Below are 16,528 nucleotides of genomic sequence, written 5' to 3' on the forward strand. Positions count from 1 at the left end.
CCATTAAAGTGGGGGAAATGCAGAGACATCTCTGCTGTGAAGGGGAGCAGGATACTACGGGGTGGATCGTCCCACATCAATTCAGGTGGTGGGGAGGCATGGTGAAAAAGTGCCCACTTGGCTACAATGTCAGATGGCCCTGAGTTTGAATCCCCAGCTGTGTGACACAGGATAAGTCACTTGACCCCTCTAAGATTCAGGTTCCTCGTCAATAGAATGGGGATGGAAAGATCTGGAATACAGCCGGGATGAAATCGGATAATAAACTTAAGTAGATAGCCCAGGGCCTGGTGGGTGCTCAGTGAGGGCTCAGGGGATAGAACCCAGAAGTCACCACCACTTTGGGTCTTCCTCAGGATATGTTCCAGATCTTTCGAGGCAGCATATGCCTTCCTGCCAGTTTCCTCCCTGTGCTGTTAGAATGAGCTCGCCTTTCCTGTGTGCTCAGTAGCTGGGTGAGGGAGCTGGCCAGGATGCCCTAGGCAGATTGAGTAACCCCACACAGATACAAGAGAGGTGCTCCAACTGAATCTTACTCTGTAGCCATTGAGGAGTAGCTGGGGCGAGAAGACCCAGGCCCAGACCTCTTAGCATGCACTGGTTTAACTCACAGGTCCCACCCAGTCCAGCCTGCACCAGTAGAGCAATACAGGCTCTTTCTTCTAATCAAGAATTCCCACATGTCCATGCACCCATTCACCTGGCTAAGGGCTCACAGATCCTCCCGTGCAGAGTGTGTGGGCTGCCACGGCCTCCTCTATGGCTCCCTGTTCACGGTCCAACCCTTCTTAAGCTCCTGAAGAGGTGCTCAGGAGACCCCAGTCTTCAAGTCTGAGACAGCATGAGGGCCTGTGGGGCTATAGTCAACTTTTCCATGAGGCAGAAGACCCCGCTGAGCCTTCAAAGAGGATGCCATGTACCCTACAGCCCAGTAGAGTCACAGTGGGAAACGGGCATTTTAATCAGAAAAGCACTCTCAAAAAAGACACTAAATCAAGCTGTCCCAGTGTGGCTTGGTTACAAAGCAGGTAAGATTTATTTAAAAAAAAAAAAAAACAAAACACTGGCCGAGCGCTATGGCTCACACCTGTAATCCCAGCACTTTGGGAGGCTGAGGCGGGTGGATCATGAGGTCAGGTGTTGGAGACCAGCCTGACCAACACAGTGAAACCCCATCTCTACTAAAAATACAAAAAATTAGCCGGGCGTGGTGGTGGTGCCCGTAGTCCTAGCTACTCGGGAGGCTGAGGTAGGAGAACTGCTTGAACCTAGGAGGTGGAGGTTGCAATGCGCCGAGATCACACCACTGTACTCCTGCCTGGGCGACAGTGCAAGACTCCATCTCAAAAAACAAACAAACAATCAAACAAGGCCGGGCACGGTGGCTCACGCCTGTAATCCCAGTACTTTGGGAGGCCGAGGCGGGTGGATCACGAGGTCAGAAGATCGAGACCATCCTGGCTAACACGGTGAAACCCTGTCGCTACTAAAAATACAAAAAATTAGTCAGGCATGGTGCTGGGCGCCTGTAGTCGTAGCTACTCGGGAGGCTGAGGCAGGAGAATGACGTGAACCCGGGAGGCGGAGTTTGCAGTGAGCCGAGATCAAGCCACTGCACTCCAGCCTGGGCGACAGAGCAAGACTCGTCTCAAAACAAACAAACAAAAAAACCAAACAAAAAAACAATCAAACAAAAACTTAGAGATCTAATTAAAGAGAAACAAGTGTGCTCTCTAGTAGGCAACAGTAGAGTCAAAAGACCCTGACATTTACATTACAAGAAAGCCATTTTGACATCACCATCCTCACAGCCACTGGCAGGTACCCGTGAAAATGAGAGCTGGAAAGTTATCTTTTTAGGGAAGCAACTAGCTACTACCTAAGAATAATAAGCACCAAGGTCATGAAGAGATGAGCTGTTACCAACAGGAGAGAGAGCAATCACAAAGGAAGGCGCAATTATGTGCAAGTGTATTTTAAATGACAGCCGTCTCCTGCACCAGGGGAGGCAAAGCTGACATATTTAGTTCAGGGAGCATTTGCAGATACCTTTGGTGCTTAAGTGACATTACTTAGAAAAAGAAAAAAGTGGCCAGGGAAAAGTGCAGACGTGTCATGCACACGCACGCCCCCGCCCGCACACGCACGGCCCCTACCCCTGCTGATCTCTCTTTGGCACCCTGAGTCACTTTTTCACTGTGACCCCTCACGGTGCAGCCACAGTCCCATGCAGGCCAGCACCTCACTGGCTCTGGAACCCATGAAGTGGAAGCTGTCCCCTGCTTGGCTCTGCTGCCCCTCAGGGTCTAAGAAGCACCCATGTCCAAAGTGAAATACCATGGATCATGCTCTGTCTCCAGAGTGGGAACAAGAAACGCAGCCCCACCCAATGATCCTCCTGGTCTAATCTCACTTTTAAGTGACTTGGAATAATGCCAGGGTGTTTCATCAAATATAAAAATGATCACCCACTCACTCTCTTACTGGGAATGGAAAAACGAGAATGCCAGGGGAGGAATGATGTCTTTGAGTGCAACTGGGGGCCTGGGAGCTTCAGGCTCCCTGCTGTGCCCTCTTCTCTGTGCTCAGAGCTCGCTCTTACCTGCTGCTTTCCAGGGGAGGGGTGTAAAGACTCATGATGAATGCATTCAGTCATTTCCAAGTTCCAGAGTGCTGGGGGCTTCCAGGGCATCAGGCCCCACCTCTTGGGGGCTGTGTCTGCAGCATTTCTGGGCTGGCTCCATAGCACCTCTGTGCAGGCCCAGTGCAGAGCTATCTACCGGTTTCTCCTGGCTTTAGCTCTCCTGGGTGACCCAGACTAGACCTTCTGATGTCATAATAAACATCATGGAGCTTATAAAATTAGAGCAATGATGCATTTTTTATGCCTTAGGAATTACACTGAATTGTTAATGTCCTGGAAAATGGCTGAATACTGCATCCGTAGCTTTCCTATCCCTTAAGGGTGAATTATTGAGCAGGAACGCTCTCTCCCCAGGTCCCCGCCCTGGCTCAGAGATCCCTGTATGCACCCAGCTGGGCACTAATGGCAAGGTCAGATCCATTCCCATCATTGTTGAGGAGAGGAAGAGAAGCTTGTTGGAGAAGGGCAGCCATCGAGGAGGGGACAGTGGTTCTAGGGCTTCCTTCAGCCTCCCAGCCCCCAGCGCAGGAGAGGGAGATGGCAGAGAGGGCCAGAGGGAGGGAGCTGGTGGCTTAAAATGGAGCCATTCACAACCCTGCACAGCAAATGGAGCCGTCGGGAGGACCCTTGACCGAGAGGAGAGCATTGCTTGAGCCAGGGGTGCCGTCTGCAGGATGGAGACAGGAGGCAGTGTTGTTTTCACAGCATGGTGGACCATGGCACAGGTGAGCAATTTAAAAAGGTGATTGGGGCCGGGCGCGGTGGCTCAAGCCTGTAATCCCAGCACTTTGGGAGGCCGAGACGGGCGGATCACAAGGTCAGGAGATCGAGACCATCCTGGCTAACACTGTGAAACCCCGTCTCTACTAAAAATACAAAAAACTAGCCGGGCGAGGTGGCGGGCGCCTGTAGTCCCAGCTACTCGGGAGGCTGAGGCAGGAGAATGGCGTAAACCCGGGAGGCGGAGCTTGCAGTGAGCTGAGATCTGGCCACTGCACTCCAGTCGGGGCGACAGAGCGAGACTCCGCCTCAAAAAAAAAAAAAAAAAAAAAAAGGTGATTGGAATCATATATTAGAATAATCACCTTAGCAGTCAAAGGCTCCTGGAATTTCTCATTTAATTTCACATTTTAGGTGGACTGATCTGTAATTTAGTTAATTTCACATCTCCACCCAGGAAAACTGGAGCTTTGCACAATATTTTCTGCAGACGGCAAAGTATTCACCCAAACTATTTCTCATAGTAAAATGTGCTCTTTGTCCCCAGAGAACTGCTGAATACTACAGAAGATCTGTGTAGGAGCCATGCTTTAAAAATAATAACAAACACCTCAGACACACACCAACACTTTCCTCCCTTAATAAAGATACCAAAACAAATCTGGTCTCTGAGGTGAGGATTAGGAGAAGCAGGTCCGAGCAGGTGGGTGCAGAGGAGTGGGAAGGTGCCATTTTGTGTAGGAAAGAATTTAACCTTGCCCAAAGAGAGGTCTGGCTCTTGTCCTCACCTTCTGGGAGGTGAACTCTAAGTCCTTGGAATATCATGCCTGATTGGAGTTTCTTTGTTTGCCTGGGATCCTTGGGTCACAGAATGGTCACAGATTTAGGGTAGGTGTTGGCCACACTGGATAGGTTTAGGGTAGGGGTTGGCTGTGCCAGAAAGATCAACAATGTGAGTTAGGGTGGGGGCTTTGGCTTTTGTATCAGCTGACTTTGGAGGAGCTGGAGAGGGAGGGCAGTGACTTGGGCAGTCACCTGTGTGATGGAGCCACAATAAAAACTCTGAACACTGGGGCTATGGTGAGCTGTATGGGCACCGTTACACATCAATGCCAGGAAAGTCATGCTTTTCATGACTCCATGGGGAAGAGGACAGTGGAAGCTCCATGTCTGGTACCTTCCTGGACTATGCCCTATACGCTTCCTTCCTTGGCTGATTTTAATCTGTATCCTTTTGATGTAATAGAGTGCAACTGTGAGTATGAGAGCTTTTGGTGAGTTCTGAGTACTTCCAGTGAATGATCAAACCTGAGGGTGGTCTAGGGGATCCCTTGCAGTTGGTGCAGAAATAAGGGTGGTCTTATGTGGATGGTGCTCCCTTTAACTTGACAGGTGGCTGACATGGTTTGGCTGTGTCCCCACCCAAATCTCATCTTGAATTCCCATGTGTTGTGGGAGGGACCCAGTGGGAGATAACTGAATCATGGAGGCAAGTCTTTCCCGTGCTGTTCTCACGGTAGTGAATAAATCTCACGAGATCTGATGGTTTTAAAAAGAGGAGTTCCCCTGTACGAGCTCTCTCTCTCTTGGCCTGCTGCCATCCATGTAAGATGTGACTTGCTCCTCCTTGCCTTCCACTATGATTGTGAAGCTTCCCCAGCCATGTGGAACTGTAAGTCCAATTAAACCTCTTTCTTTTGTAAATTGCTCAGTCTTGGCTATGTCTTTATCAGTGGTGTGAAAACAGGCTGATACATTGACACTTGCACATTCTTTCTACATATGAAGGACACTCCTATGAACACACATTACAGTTTTGATAGAGAATTAGCCACTGTCAAGTGTGTTCCCTCCAGATGGAGGCACAGGGGGTCTCCCCTGGCTTCTTACACCTCCCGGACACTCGAGCACTCATCACATTAATTATGTTGGCCTGTATGCCTCCTGCCCTGGGCTGTGAGTTCCTGGGGGGTGGGGGGATGCCTGGTTGATGGGTAAAGCCTTGGTTCCAGCAGGTACTGCTGAATGACAGATGGGTGGACAGGCTGTCACCTATCAAGGCTGTTTCTTCCATATAGTTTATGACCCAGTTTGGGGGAGAGGTGCCTGTGAATGATAACCTGAGGCTGGGTGCTGGGAGGCTTCAACAGGGCCATGATGTGAAGCACCAGGCCTAGGGCCTGGCTGGTGGTCATTACTGTCACTGTCATAGCAGTGTGTTTTGGAGCAGCAGGATTCCTGTGGATAGGGAGGTTTTCATGGCCCCTGACTCACTTATTCATTCATTCATTCATTCTTACCTTCACCAGGCGAATGTGGGACTGGGTCAGGGGCATCACAGAGGGTGAGATGAGGTTCCCCTCCAAGGCCCCTGCACCACAACCCACCAGGTAGTGACTCGCCAAGGACCAGCCCGAGAAACCCCCTCCCTCTCTGAGGCCTAGAGAGAGGGCTGAGCAGCTCCAGGAAGAGAAGTGCTTTTTCCTTTCTCTTCCAGCTTCAGTGAGCTGAAGGGAGGATTTCTCATCAGGTAGCCCTTTAAAAGCTCTGAAGGCAGCCTCAGGGCACATTCAATAAAGAGGTAGCCAAGGGTCAAGCTTTGGCATTCCAGTCTTGGGCCACTTGCCTGGAGCTTGTTCAGTGACAGGGAGACCCAAAGGGAGGCGATGGTGCCTGGTTAGTCCTGGACACCCTCCCCAGCCTGGTTCTAATGTCAGAGAGGCTAGCTGGGCAGCTGGATCCTAAAGCTGAAGTCAGTCAGCCGTGAGGACAATGGCCATGAAGATACCACTAGGCCATCTGTCCTTCCCTCCTTCCCTTGAAGAAACCTTCCCTGAGACCCTACTGTGTCCCTGGACCCCTATGCTGGGGCACAATGATAATTAAGACAGAAGTCCTTGGCCTTGGGACTCAGCAATATTGTCACACTTATCAATTTCCTCCACACCCACAGATGTGCTTTATTCAGTGCCACCTCCATGCAGACATTTCAGACTTCTCTCTCTCTCTCTCTCTCTCTCTCTCTCTCTCTCTCTCTCTCTCTCTCATATCCATTTGCTCTCTCAGCTCTGGGGGCTACACCCACCTGCCACTGACTTTTCACAAAGATGTCCCAAAAGCCCCTTAAACTCAGCCTAATTCCTAACTGGTCCTCCTCCAAGGTGAATGACATGGAGCCTCCATAGTGAATCCACCCACAAAACCTCCTGATGCCATCTCCTCCATGGCTCTCACACTGTCCCTGTGCCCCCAGAACTGCCAAGTTACCATCATCTCTAGCCAGGATGATTTCCTGGTCTCTCCTCACCCTCTGAATCTCCTTCAATCTGTTCTCCACGTGGCTGCCACGTGCGTGTCTTCAGAAGCCAACTTGGGCATGTCCCTGCCTCTCCAACCCTCGGTGGCTTCCCTCTCCTTGGGGATAAAGCCTGGCGCACACAGCCCTGGCTCTGAGGGTCCCTCCAGCCCCTCTGTCCTGATCTACTGCCTGCCCCTCTGCCTCACTGGCTTCATGGCTCCCTCCCACCACAGAGCTGCTGCGCATGCCATTCCTGAGGCCTGGAACATTTGCCTTCTCTCTTCAGGGAGTTAACTTGTGCTCATCCTTCAGATCTTGGGTTGGGGATCGTTTCTTCAAGAAAGCCCTCCCAGGCCTCCCTGAGAAGTCACCGTCCTCCCCAAATGCTTGTTCGTGCGAAGGCAGGTGGTCAGTTCTGATGTTTCCTCCGCTGGACGGGAAGCTCGTTGACTGCAGGTCCTCATCTGATCCATTTCTTCTGATCCTCATCATGTGACACAGTGCCTGGCACTTAACAGGGACTCCACTGACAGTTGTCGTGAATAACCAGGCAGCAAGGACAGGCTCCAGCCCTGGGAGGCAGCTCCAAAGTTGTGCAGGTGCAACAGGAAGCGGCTTTAGAAGCCTCGCATGGCATGGAGGTCAAGAGCGGACGATGGGGTCACACCGCTGTGGGTGACTCTCTCTGCACCACCCACTCACTGTTGTCTGAGCATCTTCATCTGCGGACCAGGGGCCTCACAGGTTGCCAGGAAGTCTCAGTGAGTCACTACACGTGGGTACGCATCAGTACTTCATAGCCAGGTCCCGGCAGGTGGCGCATGTGCAGATGTCAGCTGCTGTCCTTCCTGGTGGCAACTCTGTGCCAGAAGGTGTTTTGCTGAAAGAAACAGTCGTGGCGGCTCAGAAGTCTGCCATGTGTCTCAAGACCAATCGATGCAGCTTGGTGCCACCGAAGTGATGCAAGATGTCACCAGCTCTTCTCAAGACCCCCAAATGGGGTGTGGGGCTGGGGCAGAGTTCCTCGTCCACGTGCCAGCACATCTCAGGATTTGGTATGACAGGAGACACTCCGAGGCCTCCACTGGGTATCTCCTGATCTGCTGATGCCAGAACTGGTCCTTCTGCATGAGGGGCAGGGAGCAGAGGGCTAGAGCCAGGTCACTGCTCCCTCTCTCCTGCCAGTGTGAATGTGGGGAGAGTGTCAGCTCACTCCACGGGGACACCGGAGGCAAACCTTGACCTCGCCAAAGAAACCACAACCCACCACACAGAAGCTGCCCAGGCAGGGCTCCCAACCGGCTCTTTTTTTTTTTTTTTTTTTTTTTGAGATGGAGTTTTGCTCTTGTTGCCCAGGCTGGAGTGCAGTGGCACGATCTTCACTCACTGCAACCTCTCCTCCCGGGTTCAAGTGATTCTCCTGTCTCAGCCTCCCAAGTAGCTAAGATTATAGGCAACCGCCACCACACCTGGCTAATTTTTTGTATTTCCAGTAGAGACGGGGTTTCACCATGTTGGTCAGGCTGGTCTGGAACTCCTGACCTCAGGCGATCCGCCCACCTCGGCCTCCCAAAGTGCTGGGATTACAGGCGTGAGCCACCGCACCTGCTGGCCGGCTCGTTTCTTATCCACCTTCGTGTCCTACCTTCTGGGGCACAGGTGAATTTGGCCGTGGGATGGAGAAGGGGAGACAGACAGAGGGAGGAGAGCGTGTGGAAGGAGTCAGGAGGTGACTTCCATCCCAGTTCAGCAATGGCTTGGGGCCAGCAGCTGCTCTTCCTGGGGCCTGGGTTCCTTCCAGAAGAATGAGGAGATTGGAATATGGGACAAGTTCCAACTCTTGAACAACCTCACTTTGTTTCTGGTGTATCAACTGTTTTCCATCTGCCACTGATTTTTCTCTTTCTTTTCTTTTTTTTTTTTTTTTTTTTGAGATGGTCTCACTCTGTCACTCAGGCTAGACTGCAACGGCACGATCTCAGCTCACTGCAGCCCCAACCTCCAGGGCTCAAGTGATCCTCCTGCCTCAGCCTCCCGAGTAGCTGGGACCACAGGTGCCACCTGTGCCACCACACCTGGCTGATTTTTGTATTTTTTTTTGTCAAAACAGGGTTTCACCATGTTGCCCAGGCAGGTCTTGAACTGACCTCAAGCGATCCTCCTGCCTCGGCTTCCAAAAGTGCTGGGATTACAGGTGTGAGCCACCACGCCTGGCTTGCCACAGATTTTTTTTTTTTTTTTTTTTTTTTTTTTTGCGAAGGAGTTTCACTTTTGTCATCCAGGCTGGAGTGCAATGGCGTGGTCTTGGCTCACTGCAACCTCTGCCTCCTGGGTTCAAGCGATTCTCCTGCCACAGCCTCCCGAGTAGCTGGGACCACAGGTGCCACCTGTGTCACCACACCTGGCTAATTTTTGTATTTTTGGTGGAGAGGGGGTTTCACCATTTTGGCCAGGCTGGTCTTGAACTCCTGACCTCAGGTGATCCGCCTACCTTGGCCACCCAAAGTGCTGGGATTACAGGTGTGAGCCACTGCGCCGGGCCTGATGTTTTAAAAAGTCTCTTGTTATTCATGAAGTATGGTCCGTATGACACATACCTGTATCTCACTGTTTTTTCCCTAACAAAGAACTCACAACAAAGGATTTCACCACAGGTGCAAAGTCTCAGCAGATTACTGCCGGGGAGGGAGCCAGTCTTCAGCCTATCAAAGACTATTTTGAATGTCCTGGTATCACAGATGTGGGGGACAAGGTTGCTGGGCTGCTCAGAAGGGTCAGAGATATGTGTATTTTTAGGAGCTTCTGAAAGAACAGGTCTTTGTCCTTGGCCCCAGTTAGAGGCCGAGCATTGGACTGGATGGGAAGGGTGTCCTCTCACCTTGCTCAGGACCACTAGGAACTTGCATCCCCACGGAGGCTGCACTAGGCCCCAATCAGCACTTGTGTCTTCTCTTCTCCACAGCAGGTGTTCTGGGTCTCAGGACCACTTCTCCGGGCAGCTGCATACACAAACTGGCACCTCCCTTGGTTTCCGGGGAGATGGATTCTGGGAGCCCAATCCCAGGAAAGGCTAAGGACGTCAGCCCACCACCGGCCTGGACCAGCCAGGTCCCCTGACTGGTCTCTCTGTGGTCCCAGCTTTGCCAAGAGGCCTTTCTTCAAGGTTATGCTTTTAGGGGAACAGCTGACCCATATCCAAATGCCGTGGTAGAATAATGGGAGTCCGGCCAGGCGCGGTGGCTCACTGCCTGTAATCCCAGCACTTTGGGAGGCCAAGGCGGGTGGATCACTTGAGGTCAGGAGTTTGAGATCAGCCTGGCCGACATGGCAAAACTCTGTCTCTACTAAAAATACAAAAATTAGTTGGGTGTGGTGGTGCACACCTGTACTCCCAACTACTTGGGAGGCTGAGGCAGGAGAATCACTTGAACCCAGGAGGCAGAGGCTGCAGTAAGCTGAGATGGAGCCACTACACTCTAGCCTGAGTGACAGAGCAAGACTCTGCCAAAAAAAAAAAAAAAAAAAAGGAATAATGAGAGTCCGATGTAACTGATGTAGGAGCTGGGGCATAATTGCCTAAGCAAGCCTGCCAAGCAGGCTTCTGGTGAAGCTGCACGATTCTTGCACCCAGCAACAACCAGTGGTCAGGTCCCGGGAACTGTCTCTACCAGGTCTGATATCAACACAGTGTTTGGGGGTGAATCACAGTTTGTTCCTGCTTTGGGGCTCACCTGGAGCCCCTGCTCCCCAGCAGGGAGCCATGAAGAAGGAATCTGTTGCTGGGACTCAGAGCAGATGTGGGACATCTCCACAAGCCCAGGAACATCTCCTGGGGCCCATGGACCTGTCAAAAGGTTGGCGAGACCAACACCAGAAGTGCAAGGTGGGAAAAGCAGGGGACGGGGCCTTTCCTTCTGCTGAATGAGCAGTGGATGGGGCAGTGGGAGGCACACGATCTCCTGGGCCAGGCAAGAGTCTGAGAGACTCCTGCCCTTTCTCATCTGGCCCCAGACTGCGGAAGGCTGTGGCTCTGAGCTCAGAGACAGGTATGGTGCCGTCTCACCTGGAATTTCCAGCCACTTCTCGGAGTTCTGCAAATCCATAGAGCTCCCTCTTGCCTCAGGACCTTCCTACCCACCTCTCCCTGCTTGGAGGGCTCTTACCCAGCTCCCCGCTTGGCATCTGACCTGCCCGACCATGTCCTTTTTTTGAAACACCTTCGTTTCTTAGCCTCCATGGGTCACATCCTGCTGGTTTTCTCTCCGTCACACTGGCTGTCCTCCTCACCCCTTTGGCCAGCTCCTCGTCTGCTTGGTGTCCACATACCAGAGGAGACTGTGCTTGATCCTGCAGCCTCTCCTCTGCTTCATCTGTGCCCTTTCACGGAGCTAGGTTGCTAAACACCATTTGCATGCAGAGGACCCCTAAACATCATCTCCATTCTGGATCTCTCATTGGCCTCCAGACTTTCAGACCCCACTGTGAACCCGCCGTCTCTCATGAGGTTGTCGGCTGTAACGTGACATAAACTGAACACTAGATTCTCCTATCCCCTCGGGTTTGCTGCTGCTTCAAACTTCTCCATCTCAGGAAATGGTTTGCTGTCCCTCCGGTGGTTGGAGCCCCAAATCTAGGCGTTATTACTCATCATCCTCTCCCGTTCTTCATATTCAAATCAACAGCAGAACCCTTGACTTCACTTCCAAACAACCCCAGACCCACCCTGTCCCTCAGGAGTGGTTGTTCCAGCCTTGTCAGAGCCACCATCACCTCTTGCGCAAACCGACGCAAGAGCCCTGGAGAAGTCTCTGTGCCAGTGGAGACACAATTCATTCTCCCGATGGCAGCTGCTGCGTTCTTGCAAACATACATCTGTGTGTGGCAGCGCCCCTCCCATGGTTCCCCACTGACCTCAGAATAAAAGCCCAGCCCCCTACTCTGGGTGACGCGTCCCATATGGCCTCTGCTGACCCCCTGGCCCTCTCTCATCCCTGCAACCCCCTCCACCTCCCCTTCCTCTGTTCTGGCTGCAGCACACTCTTCAGCTCCCCCAGCATGCCAACCCCCTCCACCTCCCCTTCCTCTATTCTGGCTGCAGCGCACTCTTCAGCTCCCCCAACATGCCAACCCCCTCCACCTCCCCTTCCTCTATTCTGGCTGCAGCACACTCTTCAGCTCCCCCAACATGCCAACTCCCTCCACCTCCCCTTCCTCTATTCTGGCTGCAGCGCACTCTTCAGCTCCCCCAACATGCCAACCCCCTCCACCTCCCCTTCCTCTATTCTGGCTGCAGCGCACTCTTCAGCTCCCCCAATATGCCAGGCTTGCCCTCTCCCTGGGGACTTTGCTCCTGATTCCCTGGCCTGGAATGTTCCTCCCACGGTCTTACTGTGGCTGGCCCCTGCCTGTCATTCATACCCCAGCTTCAATATCACCTTCTCATATAGGTCTCCTCTGACCTCCCCCAACTTAGAAAGCAGCCACCCTGGTACCCTCTCCCAGACCATCCAGGGGAGGTTCCCTGCCCAGCACCTATCACCGTCTGACAGTTTCCTTTGCAACTTGTGTGTTGTCTTTCTTCCCCACTAGAATATAAACTACAGGAGAATAAGGGTTCCCCAGAGCCCAGAACAGTGCCTGGCACCCAGCAGATGCCGCATCCATATTGACCAGGTGACGGAAGACCAGGCAGCCCGGGTGGAAGGAGGTGAGAAGACTGGTTAGGACATGCACAATTGATTAGTTTGGGCTGAATTAAGGTGGTGGCAGAGAGGATGGCGAGAAGTAGAGAACGTGAGAGAAATAAGGGAGAGAAACATGCTAGGCTAGTGTTGGGATGTCGGGGAGGGAGGGAGCAAGGGGTGACTCCTGGGTTTTTGGGTGGGATTATCCACAGGGGCCAGGAATGTTATCAGAGAGGTAGCTTGGGGAAAACAAAAGAACGGCCATTTGTCCTGTCTGGGACCTACTGGCTTGCCCAAGAGAAATGTGGGTCAAGCTGCCCTGTAGGCTGATAGATGGATGGCCTGGATCCAAGAAGAGAAACAGAGGGGCAGCCATCCCTGCACCCCAGTAGGTGGGAGAGAGAGTCCTGGCTGGGAAGAAGTTCTCAGGGAGCGTGGGCAGGGAGGAGAGAGCTGGCCATGTGGACATGACAGAGCATTTTGGAAGAAGAAGCTTGGAGACTGAGAAGCAGCAAGCAGGGGAGTGGGAGAGAGGGGCAGAACTGCACTGCTCTCGCACAGAGCCAGAGGGCTTCTCCTGGGGAGAAGGCCATCAATGGGGACACAGGGGCTTGGAGCCCTTAAGTCGAATGAAGACAATCAGGCCTTGGGGTCCACAGGGATGTGCTGTGGCCTTGGCAGGAGCCAAGTTGGTCAGTGCGTTCATGGTGGGTGGCTGTGGGAGGCTGCTCTATCCTGCTGCCCCACAGCATGGCCGTCCCCGAGCATCCCAACAGGAGGGTGTCATGTGAGCAGCTCCTCCAAGCCAGGAACTGATCTTTCCTGTATCTGCATCCTTCCCCAAATATGTATTGCTGTGTATATAGTAAATGCTCAATAAACACTGAACGAACTGCACTTCCTGTGATGCTCCTTAAAACATGCCACCTGTGACTGTAGGATGGTGCCTGCGAACTCCTTAAAACACACCATCGGCCGGACATGGTGGCTCACATCTGTAATCCAAGCACTTTGGGAGGCCGAGGTGGGCGGACCACGAGGTCAGGAGATCAAGACCATCCTGACTAACAAGGTGAAACCTGTCTCTACTAAAAATACAAAAAAATTAGCCAGGCATGGTGGCGGCTGCCTGTAGTCCCAGCTACTCGGGAGGCTGAGGCAGAAGAATGGCGTGAACCCGGTAGGCAGAGCTTGCAGTGAGCCGAGATTGCGTCACTGCACTCCAGCCTGGGTGACAGAGCGAGACTCCATCTTGGAAAAAAAAAAAAAAACGGTGCCTGCAAACTCCTTAAAACACGCCACCCGTGACCGCAGGACGGTGCCTGCGAACTCCTTAAAACACACCACCCGTGACCGCAGGACGGTGCCTGCGAACTCCTTAAAACACGCCACCCGTGACCGCAGGACGGTGCCTGCGAACTCCTTAAAACACGCCACCCGTGACCGCAGGACGGTGCCTGCGAACTCCTTAAAACACGCCACCCGTGACCGCAGGACGGTGCCTGCGAACTCATTAAAACACGCCACCTGTGATCGCAAGAGTTGCCTGCAAACTCCCCGACACTGCGGAGCCCCTGGAGCCTAAGCCGCACTGCCTCTTTACTGCACCTCTCATGACACCCAGGGCAGAACCCTGCACACAACAAACCCTCCGGAGGCTTCTGGTGTTTTCTGGGGGTCAGTTCTGTCCTTCATTGAGGCCTCACAGCCGGGATCATGCCCAGGACCACGCCCTGGGGACAAGTCCACAAGAGACGGAGTCCTGCATTGAACAGTGTTCCTCAAATGCTCCTGTGTACAGGGAACCTCAGAATGGGACTTGTTTTGGAAATAGTCTTTGTAATTAGTCATTCATTAAGACGGGTTCACACCGAATGGGGTTGGCCTTAATCCAATGACTGGTGTCCTTAAAAGAAAGTAGGGACACAGACATACACATAGGGAGGACAGTGGGGGCAGAGACTGGGGTTCCGTTGCCACTAGCCATGGATCCACAACGATGATCAACAGCCACCAGAGCTGCAAGTGACCAGAGAGTGTCCCTCCCTAGCACCTTTAGAGGGGGCTCAGCTCTCCAGGACCTTGAGCTCCGGCTTCCAGTTTCTAGAGCTGTGAGAGCGTATCTCTGTGTGAAGCCACCCAGTTGGTGGGCATTTGTCCGGCAGTCACAGGAAAAGCTGGCTGATCTTGACCCCTGGAGGGTCTAAGCCGCCACTGTCAGGCACACTCTGGAAGGAGCCACCTGGCCTGCAGGTGGCCGGGAAGCCAATCCTGGGAGAGGAGCCTGCATCTGCCGGAGTCCTGGGGCTTCCGCCATGGAGGTGACTTTGCTTCCTGCCCCAACAATCAGGACAGGGTGGCAAAGGCTGACCCTCGGCCTTTGCAGAGAGGTGAGCTTCCTCCTAAGGGCCATTTCTCTGCAGGGTGCCATGTGTCACTGCTCCAAGGAGGCCGGGTGGGGCCCAGCTCCAAGGTGACCCACTCCTTGCCACACAGAGGAGCTCCACACAGGTCTGCTTGGTGTGGCCCCAGCTGCAAATGGCAGGAAGTCACTGTCCCAGGAGGATCTGAGGACCAGGCCTCTTGGTCCTGGCTGAGGAGCACAGCTGGCTGCTGAGGAGCCCCAATGGCTACGATGCTCCCCAAACTGTATGCTGATGCGTCTCCCACCCGCCGTGGTGCTGAGAAAGGGGAGCACACGCACCCAAGCAGACAGATGCCCACCGCGATGTGTCATGAAGCAGACCCCACAGAGAGTGAGAGACGGGTTACGAGGAGGGCCCTGTGCTTTGAAGCATGGCACTGGCTGGGCTTGGAGAGGATGTGACTCCTGCCACTCAGCCTCAGGTCCCGAGTGCAAGACCAGCTCATGCCAGCTGCTTCTGCCACCTGTCACTGCTGTGCACAGAAGCACCCAGAGGCCCATGCGCTAACCAGCTTGTGTTGGCCCCAGTCCCCACTCCAGGTGGATGCCAGAAAGCTCTCGGTGGGGCGGGGGTCCTTTCTTCCTTTGGGTGACCCCTGGGTCAGTGCTTCTGCAGCCCCCCAAAGAGCTCCTGGAGGCAGGAGAGGGTAAGCGGGGGCTACCGGTCTTTCACTATGGGCGTAATTCAAAGTAGCTCTTTGAAGTCAAGATCATTCACCCATGCTGTCTTATCTGAAAATTTCTTGTGAATTTTGTATTCTGCTCCACAATACAAACTGTATTGGTTTTAGCAAAGCAATGGCATTTTACATTATTTAGCAAGGAAGTAATTTTTGCTCCTCCGTCTTCCATCATCTGGGACAAGTGATGCCTTTGGAATGTGTCCTCAGTGTACATTGTACGTTCTTTTTTTTTTTTTTTTTGAGACAGAGTCTCGCTCTGTCACCCAAGCTGGAGTACAGAGGCACGATCTTGGCTCGCTGCAAGCTCCACCTCCCGGGTTCAAGCCATTCTCCCGCCTCAGCCTCCCAAGTAGCTGGGACTACAGGCACCCACCACCACACCCAGCTAATTTTGTTTTTGTATTTTTAGTAGAGATGGGGTTTCACCATGTTAGCCAGGATGGTCTTGATCTCCTGACCTTATGATCCTCCCGCCTTGGCCTCTCAAAGTGCTGGGATTACAGGTGTGAGCCACCGTACCCAGCCAACTCTGTGTACATTCTCTTAGAGCATCCCATGTCATGTGACACGTTCATGGGCCAGCTGAGGGCTACTGGGAGGTGGGCTGGGTGGATCTGAGAGAGGGAGCCAGCCTAGGAGGGGCCAGCCCAGGCCCACTCAGCAGAAAGCCCTGGAGTGTCACCATTGGAAGAAGCCAGAGGCCTCCCGGGGGCCAGTGTCCTAGCTGGAATGGCCTTTCCCACTTACCCTGGAATGTACCCCTGGACTCTGGGGCAGTGTGCGGTCTCCCAGCTCTGGTGGGTGGAGGCTGGTGCTAGAATCAGCCCACAAGGAACAGCCAGCAGGACCACAGCCACATGCCAGGAACAGGCCCTCTCACACCTAAGGTGGCAGCTCTGAAGTGGGGGCAGAGCTGGGGGCCGCCCCAGAGACACATCTTCCATCTGGTAGCATAGAGAGCTTGGTCGGATCAGAAGGCCAAACCGAGAGGTCTTTCCTTCTCTTCACTTCTTTAGACAGGAGCGAGGCTCTCAGTCTTCCCAGACACCTACCCGAGGGCCAGGCTGCCCCAGA

The 16,528-nt window shown here is 53.2% G+C and overlaps 1 protein-coding gene and 1 long non-coding RNA gene across 7 annotated transcripts in view; one reads left to right on the forward strand and one right to left on the reverse strand.

Moving 5' to 3' along the window:
• The window catches only part of CAMTA1 (calmodulin binding transcription activator 1), a 974,629-nt gene that overhangs the window by 73,044 nt on the left and 885,057 nt on the right, over positions 1-16,528 (reverse strand). The gene's annotated exons all lie outside the window — the stretch shown is intronic.
• Positions 3,047-5,068, forward strand: LOC104657563. Its single transcript, XR_747307.2, has 2 exons — positions 3,047-3,386; positions 3,700-5,068. It is a non-coding gene; the product is annotated as an uncharacterized LOC104657563 (long non-coding RNA).

This window comes from Rhinopithecus roxellana, chromosome 12, assembly GCF_007565055.1.
Source record: "Rhinopithecus roxellana isolate Shanxi Qingling chromosome 12, ASM756505v1, whole genome shotgun sequence".
Lineage (NCBI taxonomy): Eukaryota > Metazoa > Chordata > Mammalia > Primates > Cercopithecidae > Rhinopithecus > Rhinopithecus roxellana.